A 10,507-nucleotide genomic window follows, 5' to 3' on the forward strand; every position below is an offset into this window, starting at 1 on the left:
TAAAGATTTAGGGTAAAAACCACGGGCAACGGTAGAAGAATTTCACTATGAGAAAATAGGAATTACAACCTCTCTCGATCTACCAAGGAGAAAACAATGATAATTCTCTCTCGGTAAAAAGGAGAAAACAACTCTCAAGAAACTCTCTAAATTCTCTCTAGTATTGGAAGAAAGCTAGAATGCTTTGGGATGATTTTGAAGCTAAATGAGCTAGGGTATTTATAGTTGAAACCTAAGGACTAATTTGTAAATACCTTAAAGTTTAATGACTAAATTATGATTTAGCCATTGTCCAAAAATCAACAATTTGGTGCCAATTAATGCACATGCACCGAAAGATTTTTTGTCCACCGAAAGGTTGCCATCAACTTGCATGTTAAGTTGAATTTTCAACAATCTCCTACTTGAAGATTTTAATTGGAACAATCATATCTTCACACCATTCTTTCTACCTTGTACCTTCATGTTGCTTATATTTCTGACAGGCCACAAGAGGATCGACACCAAGTAAATTTATCAGAATTGATTGCCTTCGTCATGAAATCTGCTATGTTGTATTTGGTATGGATCTTCTGCATATCTACAGTTCCTTCTTCCACCTTTTCACGAATGAAATGGTATTGAACTCGTTTGTGCTTTGTCCTTGAATGAAATACTGGATTCCTTGCTAGATGCAAGGCGCTTTGACTGTCACAAAAAAAAGAAACATTCTCTTGATTGTGCCCAAGCTCCTCCAATAACATCTTTAACCAAATTGCTTCTTTACTGGCTTGTGTAGCTGCTACATATTCTGCCTCTGTTGTGGATGTAGCCACAACTGACTGCAATTTTGAAACCCAGCTTACAGCTCCATCAGCAACTTTGAACACATATCCTGTAGTAGATTTGCTTTTATCCAAATCCCCTGCATAGTCAGAATCAACATACCCATTGATAAGTAAGTTTGATCCTCCGTAACATAATGCAACATTTGAGGTCCCTTTGATGTATCTTAGGATCCTCTTTACAATATTCCAATGCTCTTTGCCTGGATTCGCCATGTACCGACTAACCACTCCCACTGCTTGTGCAATGTCTGGTCTTGTGCATATCATAGCGAACATTAAACTTCCCACTGCTGATGCATACGGTACTTGAGACATCTCCATCCTCTCTTCTTCACTGCTAGGACTCATACTGGAGGATAATTTGAAGTTAATAAGAAGAGGGGTAGAAATTGGCTTACAATCTTGCATGTTGAATCGTGACAAGATTTTCTTCAAGTAATTCTTTTGTGAAAGCCAAATCTTCCTATTACTTCTGTCTCGGTGAATTTGCATCCCTAGAATCTTGTTTGCTGATCCCAAGTCCTTCATTTCAAATTCCCTAGCCAGTTGTGCCTTCAATTCTTCAATATGATCTTTGTTGGGTCCTGCAACCAACATGTCATCTACATACAACAGCAATATAACAAAATCGTTATCACCAGACCTCTTGAAATAAGCACAAGGGTCTGCATTAAGTCTGTTGTATCCAAGGCACATAATGAAGGAATCAAATCTCTTATACCAACACCTCGGCGCCTGCTTTAGACCGTACAGAGATTTGTTCAACCTGCAAACCAAGTTCTTCTTTTCGTCTTCTTCAAAACCTTCAGGTTGGAGCATATAAATCTCTTCTTCAAGATTTCCATGAAGAAAAGCTGTTTTAACATCTAGCTACTCTAGATGTAAGTCCAATGTAGCACACAATGCCAAAACTACTCGAACTGTTGTTAGTCGAACCACAGGAGAAAATATTTCATTGAAATCAATACCTTCCTTTTGAGCATATCCTTTGACCACCAGTCTTGCACGATACCTCTCAACTTGATCGTCACCATTTCGCTTGATTTTGAAGACCCATTTGTTACCAATTGGCTTCCTTCCTTGTGGTAGTGGCACAAGGTCCCATGTATTATTTTTATGAAGGGCTTCGATTTCTTCTTGCATCGCCATCATCCACAGTGAAGCATTTGAGCTGTTTATTGCCTCCTGGTATGTTGATGGCTCACCGTCCTCTGTTAAAAGGCAGTATGCAATATTACCTTCTATAACATAATCCGAGTGCCAATTGGGACGTCTTCTCACACGATCTGATTGACGAGTTGTTGGAGCTTCAGAACTCTCTGGTTCTTGTTCATCATGTGCTGGTTCTGCTTCAGAAGAATCTCCTTCTTCAAACTCTTTTTCCACATGTATCTGAGTAGTCTCTGACTTTTCAACGTTATCATCGTCTTCTTTTCTTTGTAGCTTATCTTCTACAAAGATAACATCCCTGCTAATGATCACTTTGCGGGCAGTGGGATCCCACAAACGATACCCCTTTACTCCATCAGCATACCCCAAGAATTTGCATTTCCTGGATTTTGGATCCAGCTTTGAAATTTCTTGGGCGTTGTACATCACGTACACAATACTTCCAAATACATGGAGGTTTGAATAATAAACTGGTTTACCAGTCCACATCTCCATTGGTGTCTTCAGCTCTATTGCAGTTGATGGAGCTCGATTCACCAAATAACAGGCGGTATTGACTGCTTCTGCCCATAATGATTTTTCTAGGTCTGCATCCCTCAACATTGCTCTTGTTCTTTCTAACAAGGTTCTGTTCATCCGCTCTGCCACTCCATTTTGTTGAGGAGTGTTCGCCACTGTGAACTGTCTTTTGATGCCTTCTTTCCTGTAAAAGTCATCAAATTCTTCACTTGTATATTCTCCTCCATTATCTGTTCTGAAACACTTGATCTTATTTCCAGAATCAAGTTCCACCCGTGCTTTGAAGTTTTTGAAAGTTGAAAACACATATGACTTCTTCTTAATAGGGTACACCCAACATCTCCTGGAGTAGTCATCAATAAATGAGACAAAGTGTTTTGCTCCACCTAGGGACGTTACTGGTGCTTGCCATACGTCAGAGTGAACCAATTCTAGAACACTTTTGCCTCTAGAATTTGATGTGTTGAATTTCAACCGGTGCTGCTTACTTGTTATGCAATGCTCACACAAAGAAAGTGATACCTTTGTTAAGCCTGGAAGTAGCTTTTGCTCCACAAGGACTTTCATTCCTTGTTCTGACATGTGTCCAAGTTTCTTATGCCATAGCATTGCAGAATCTGAACTACATGAGGCAACAGAGGCTTCTGCTTCTAGCAAAGTCTCTCCCTTCAGCATGTACAAGTTTGCTGCTATCTTTTCGCCTTTCAGTACCACAAGCGCTCCATGGAACACCTTCATGATTCCTTTCCGTGTTTCAATCTTGCTTGCATTATTATCCAACAATCCGTGGGATAATAAATTTTTCTTCAGGCCTTTCACGTGCCGCACATCTCGAACAACTTTAATTGTTCCATCGTACATCTTCAATTTGATGGTTCCCACGCCAATGATCTCTAAGGTATGATCATTGCAACTATACATAGATCCTCCTGAGACAGGTTCATAATGATGGAACCATTCTCTTCTTGAGGTCATGTGATATGTTGCTCCTGAATCAATGAGCCATATATCTGCAAATCTTTTTCTGCCTTCCACGGTGGTTGACGCTTCACAGCATAGAGTATCTCCATCATCTGAAGTGTTTGCAGTATTGCCTTGTGGATTGGAGTTTTTATTTAGACTCCAACAATCCTTTTTCAAGTGACCCTTCTTTCTACAGTTGTAACACTTTAAATTCTTCTTGCTCCTCGACTTCGATCTACCATATTTGTGACTGCTGCTTTGGCCACGTTCTGTCGATCTCCCTCTCATCGTTGTCATCGTTGTCAACGCTTCTGCTTGTTGCAGATTTACTTGTCTGTCTTCCTTGTTCTTGTGCCGATTTTCTTCTTGTAGAACAGCAGCTGCAACATCATCGAAGACTAAACTGGTGACATTACTGTTTGTCAAGTTGATGATGAGTTGATCGTATGAATCCGGTAGACTTTGAAGTAGAAGTTCAGCACGTTCTTGTTCTCCTATTTTACAGCTTAAGGATGTAAGCTGAGAAAATAAGGTGTTCAGTGTATTTAAGTGCTCCGTCACTGAAGTAGATTCTGGCATACGGAGAGTGTACAATTTCCTCTTAAGGAAAATTTTATTGTGCAGCGATGTAGCCTCGTACAATTTGGTGAGATGATCTCATATCTCCTTAGCTGTCTTCTTCTCCTCGATGCTTGACAATACTTCATCTGCTAATGCTAAATGAAAGTTTGCCATAGTATTTCCGTCCATTTGTTGTCATCTGCAAAATCCACCGGCCTTTCACTGATAGCCGCTAGACACCCGTCTTTCCTCAGGATTGCCTTCATTTTTAATTTCCACAATGAGAAATTTCTCCCATTGAACTTTTCAATATCAAATTTCGCTGTCATAGCTTCTTTTACGGATAGCTCCCACTATTTCACTATCGTGAATAGTTCTCTGGAACCTTCAAAGAATGGGTAATAACTTCTTACTTTCTTATGTTGGAGGATCCACCTTTTGGTGGCAACCACAAAGACAATAAGTAGATATTACACACTCTAATCTAGATCGGATACCAATTGTTGCGGAAGACGGCTATCGGATAGAGCAAAATCGCAACTGATAATTTGAGAAAATAAAAATGAAGATAAAAGAGACACAAAATTTACGTGGAAAACCCCTAAAGATTTAGGGTAAAAACCACGGGCAACGGTAGAAGAATTTCACTATGAGAAAATAGGAATTACAACCTCTCTTGATCTACCAAGGAGAAAACAATGATAATTCTCTCTCGGTAAAAATGAGAAAACAACTCTCAAGAAACTCTCTAAATTATCTCTAGTATTGGAAGAAAGCTAGAATGCTTTGGAATGATTTTGAAGCTAAATGAGCTAGGGTATTTATAGTTGAAACCTAAGGACTAATTTGTAAATACCCTAAAGTTTAATAACTAAATTATAATTTAGCCATTGTCCAAAAATCAACAATTTGATGCCAATTAATGCACATGCACAGAAAGATTTTTTGTCCACCGAAAGGTTGCCATCAACTTGCATGTTAAGTTGAATTTTCAACAACATCGAGTTGAATCGGGATTGGCAGACGAAGAAGAAGCCCTGATTTTGAGCCTGCGCCTTGTGTGTAGCTGAGAGAAAGTGAGGGTTTGAGTGGTTGGTAGGGGAGGAAAGAGACGAACGGTTTGGGTGCAAGCGATTGGAACCTCCTTTCTGGTTGGTAGCATCAGGAGTGAGGCTTGCCGCCTGTGAGATAGGGGAGTTATCCAAACGTGAGAGACAGCAAATGCCACTCTAATACTCTATGCCTCATTTTGGATGGACCATTCTCTGGGAAAATATTGATGTGTATATTGAGAACATTGAAAAAAGTTCAACAATATCGTAACTGAAGTAAAAGTTAAAAAAGATTTATATTTGACAAAATTTATCAATTCTTTTTATAATTACAATAATTATTAAAAAGTTAATTTTTTCAGTGACTTAATTTTACTCGTAATTATAAATGTTGATATTTATCGAACTTTTCCCATAATCTTTCGATCTATTGTTCATTTTTCAGTTTTCAATCATTATCCTAAACTTTCCGGTCTTTTTCAGTTTTCTCGCGAGAAGGGAGAAAATTTTTATGGCGTTTTTATGGCGTTGCCTTGCGGTCCGGTTTCTTTCTCAATTAATTTTTTTCTTCGTTTTTCTGATATTTCGCCTATTTTTTCACCCCTTCCAATTTATTCCTCGCTCTGTTTCTTATTTGATGCGGTCCGATGTATGCTCAGATTTCGATCAACAACGCGCTTAAGTATGAATCCAGGTTTCCAATCAATTCTTCTAGTCTTTGTTTACTGCAGCGACTTGGATGGATTCTTCATTAAATAGTTTAATCTTGCGGAAATTATATGCAGATTTCTTCTTTTATTCGGTAAAAACCCTGTAACTGTAGGTTTGAAAAAAGAGACAAAAGGGAATTTCTGGTAAACTAAACGAGAATAATCTGGAATTTCTGGTAAACTATATATCTGTCTTGGTTGTTGATCTTTTTTTCTTTCTTTCTAAGATAAGATTGGCGCGCGATCGTGAACAAGCACACCCGGCTATGAATCTGAAAACGTTGGATGATCGCGCGACTAGCTCGGTGGCGCTTGTGGACGCGGTCACGTTAGGCGACTGACAATTTAATAACAACGCCGCCTACGCAATTCTGTTTATATATAGAGGTAAGGTGGTGCTTGCATTTTATACCTTTGGCAGAAGTCCGTTGCAAGATGCCAAAATCTATATGATGCGTCCATTTTTATTGTCTCGTTTTCGGTATTCAAAGCAACCGTCAAAACGACGTTTTATTTCGCGTAAAATGTCGAAGGCACGTTGCTAAAACTATCTATTCACAAATTTGTTTCCCCATCCTTATACTTCCTCCTTCCTCTCCTTTTGTGCGTCAATTTTTTTAATAATATAATTTGATTTATAAATAATTCTATTCACATCATAATAGATTTTTCATCACCTAGGATCTATGGCTTCGCCTTGCTTTTATATTTACATCTTTGGTTACTATATTCTCTTGTTATAAGTTCATACAGTTTGATTTAGAAAATATTATATTAGTTTTTGTTAATGTGGGTTTGTTTAATCATGTGGGAAACTAGAGAAAGATTAATTCAGCAAAATATACGAGGAAGAGGCTTGGAAGGTTGAAAATGGAGATGGAAGAGATCAGAAAAGAGCAGCGAAGCATCAAGGAAGGGCAAAGTCAAGTTCGAGCAAAATTCAAGTCCGTCGAAGAAGAATACAAACAGCTTCGCAATGAAACTAACCAAATCATTCAGCAAACCGCCAACACTCAAATCCGACTTGGCCTGATGTTCAATATCCTCAAGGCAAGAGAACAAGGCGATCTCGGCAAGGCTGCTCAATTCACTCGACTACTCCGGTAAACCCTGTTGTTTCCTTTTTATTCTAAAAGGATCACTTCTATATCAATTTTGCTTATATTGTTCTTTTTTCCAGTGAAATTGTGGGCAGAAATAATTACTGCAAAAGTGAACCATAGTCTATAGCTGCCGTAGTATTTCAAAATTTAAACATCAAGTTAGTAGTACTGATATGCAGGGCCAAATACATCGTATAGATCAATGTCTGTTATATTGATCAGATTTTAAGGCTATTAATTAACGAACAAATTGTGTGGCGGTGTTAATCTATTTAAAATTCATGATTTGTGATTGAAATATATATTCTTTTTCATCTTTGTATTGTGTTTTTGTCAATCGAGATGTATCAACTTCAGTACTACTGTCTACTTTTGCTCTTTGATATTCTCTTCCACCTCACCCTTCAATCTTCTTTCACTTTCAGATCATGTTTAGTCGCTTTTTTCTTCATCAAACAGTAACTTTTCATTCACCGGTAATGCAATTGTAAACAAAATTCCTCAAGAATTCATATCGTATATACCTTGTGCTTGTTTCACATCTTGATGCCACTCTTCCTTTGCACGATCGTATTGAACAAGGCTGCTTCCAAGGGATGGACCTAAAGGAGTAGTCACCTTCTAAAAATTTCAAATTACTATATATTTTAGATATTTTTTTGCATTTTCTATTGAAAATATGTTTTAGTCCCTCAAATTTTATAATTTATTCCCTACTGAAAATTTTATAAGTTCGTCTCTCCTAATATGAAATATTGTGTTCGTCCTTGGCTACTTCCAGAAAACCCTTGACATTCTTATTCTCCTTTCAGAGTTAATCTAATAAACGATATGAATCACGGTTACAATTTATAGATGCAAGGTTTGTCTATAAGCGTCTTATGGGGTTCGTTTACAAGATTTTAATGCAAGAATGAATCTAGGGGTGTTGGATGTAGAATCACATTCCTGGAAATTTCAAATTTGAATATAGTTTAAATATTTTCTTTGTATTTTTAATTGATGGTATAATTTTCTACTTTATGAAATTTTGTAAGTTCATATATGTCGTAATCGATTTTCAGTGGGAAGACTGATCCGACGTTTTTGGAAAATAAAATAGCGTTTTTATGAAAAGATGAGAATTGCCACCAATCATTTTTAAGGTGAGATTTGATCACCTAAAATTAGGTAATTTTAATGAAAAAAATTATTTATAAAAATACCAAGTTTTGGTTTGCAAAATCAGAAATCAGGTTTGAAAGTCAGTTACGTGTGGGGAATGATTATCACCCCCACAACACCCAAAATTAGTACCTAATCGATTACCCCATATTTTGAAATTGGAAATTTTGAGTTCGAAATTTTATTTAATTTAAAATCCACCATGTATGCATATTTTGAAAAATGACGTCAATTTACCAAGACTAATAACGACCACCCCAAGCAAAAGCGGAAGCTTCCTTACCAATCCCAATAAATAAACATTGCCTTAATAATTTAGAAAACATGATGTGGGGTTTTGAAAATGTTGTTGATTTACTTCGAGAATCAATAATGGTCACCCCATGGCAAGAGCGGGAGATACACTACTAACTCGCTAACAAATGAATATTGCCTTATTTTTTAAAACTAAATACAATCAAACAATCAGTTATTGAACTTAATTATACTAAATGAATTAATTAAAGCTTCCTCTAAGTTAAAGTGTCAAATTATGAAATTTAAGGAACTTCGGAGATTAAACATGAAAATGTAGGATCTAATATTAACCCTAATCAATTTTAACCAATTATTTGATTCGAATAATTAAAATGGAACCTCGAGCAAAAGCGATGACTAAATTAAGAATTCTCCTAAATTGAATGACTAAAATGTGAAATTGGACCTAAAATAGAGGCTCTATTAATTAACTTAGTCAATTTTAATTGATTATTGAATCAAATAATTAAAATGGAACCTCGAGCAAAAGCGATAACCAAATTAAAAATTCTCCTAAATTAAAGGACTAAATTTAGAGAAGTTGAAATTAAAGACAAAATTTAAAGCAATTAACAAATATACAAGGACTAAATTAAAAAAAATAAAAAAATGAAAAACTGAAATTAAAGTTCATTAGATAAAGGACCAAAATAAAATAAATCAGAAAGTAAAGTTTAAATTAAAATAATTAAGAAAACTAAAAGCTATAATTTAAATGACTGAAATGTAAATGCTAGAAAGCAGAAATGTAAAAAGCAGAAAATAAATCAATCGAATAAAATTAAAAGTTAGGGGGTTAATTTTTTAATTATTACCCGAACCACAAATAACACGAATCATACCCCAGGGCAGGTCATGGGAGGTCGTAAATTGATTCGAATATGAAAATAAAAAGTTAGCGGTTAGTGGTCAATAAATTAGCGGTTAAATTAGAATTTTACCTAGGCCATGAATATTGTAGATCATACCCCAGTGTGGGTCACCACAAGGTCGTATTAAGTGATCGAATATTCAAAAGCAATAATAATTAAAAAGTCAGTGAACAAAATAAAATAAAATAAAATCAGCAAGCTAATTTAAAATAAACAGAAAAGATAATGATGACTAAACTAAAAAAAACAAAAAAACATGCCAAGTTCGAAATAAATAAAAAAGGAAGAGGATAGGTGACTAAAATGAAAGTTCACGGCAAAGTTAGGGGGGTGCCGGGCCATGATCAAGGACAAGAAGAAGGTATTGAAACAAAAATGAAAGAGTTTTAAAGTGAAGGTCGCACGAGTAAAAAGAGCAGATTTGGGAAAGATACTGGAGGATCAAAGATCGATGCATAAAAGGGGAGCAAAGAATCAACGGAGAATGGTTAGAAGATGTTAAATGCCAATGCAAAGAACTCATCTTCGAAACTCAATACATTGTGGAGCAATCAGCTTCCAACAGGATTCAACTTGAGATAACGTTCAATATCTTAGGAGCTAGCCAAGATGGTGAACATGATAGCTGCCGCCCTCTATAGCTTCCTTGGTTTTGTTTCTGATGAAAGAAAGATATGGTTTTCCCCCTTTTAAATGGAAATTTTATTGTCAATGTCGGCCATCAACGGTCCAAAAAGATATAACATCGGAATCAATTTTTCTTCGTAGAATTGAATTTTTTATATAAATTACAAATTCTCAATTTAATTAATTAATATTGTTAAATATACTTTAATATGAACGCAGACAAATTTGGGCGCTGGATCATCAACTTTGATTCTTCATGTTGATGTAGTGCTTGACATTCGGTTTCTGTTAAACTTGTGATTGTCTTTTTTGTGACGTTATTTTTTTCTTTGTTAATTTAACGAATTATCGTGATAAATCAATTATTTAATAAATTGAAAGTTTTCAGAATTTATTAGGCGATTTCAATTCATCAACCAACGAAAGGGAAAGGAAGTGGAATTGTTTTAAACATAAGTTCGCAGTGAACCATAACCTGTTAAAGGGGCAAATTCACCCAAATAACGGGTTAGAAAAAAATCAATAGAAGATTATTGAATTTTATTTTCTCAAATAGAATATTTTTATAGTAAATTTAAAAAGATACATAAATCATTTAGTCTCTTTACGAAGAGGCTTGACAAATTTAATGTCTTCTCAATC

Source organism: Hibiscus syriacus, unplaced genomic scaffold (assembly GCF_006381635.1).
Source record: "Hibiscus syriacus cultivar Baekdansim isolate YM2019G1 unplaced genomic scaffold, ASM638163v2 tig00111402_pilon, whole genome shotgun sequence".
Lineage (NCBI taxonomy): Eukaryota > Viridiplantae > Streptophyta > Magnoliopsida > Malvales > Malvaceae > Hibiscus > Hibiscus syriacus.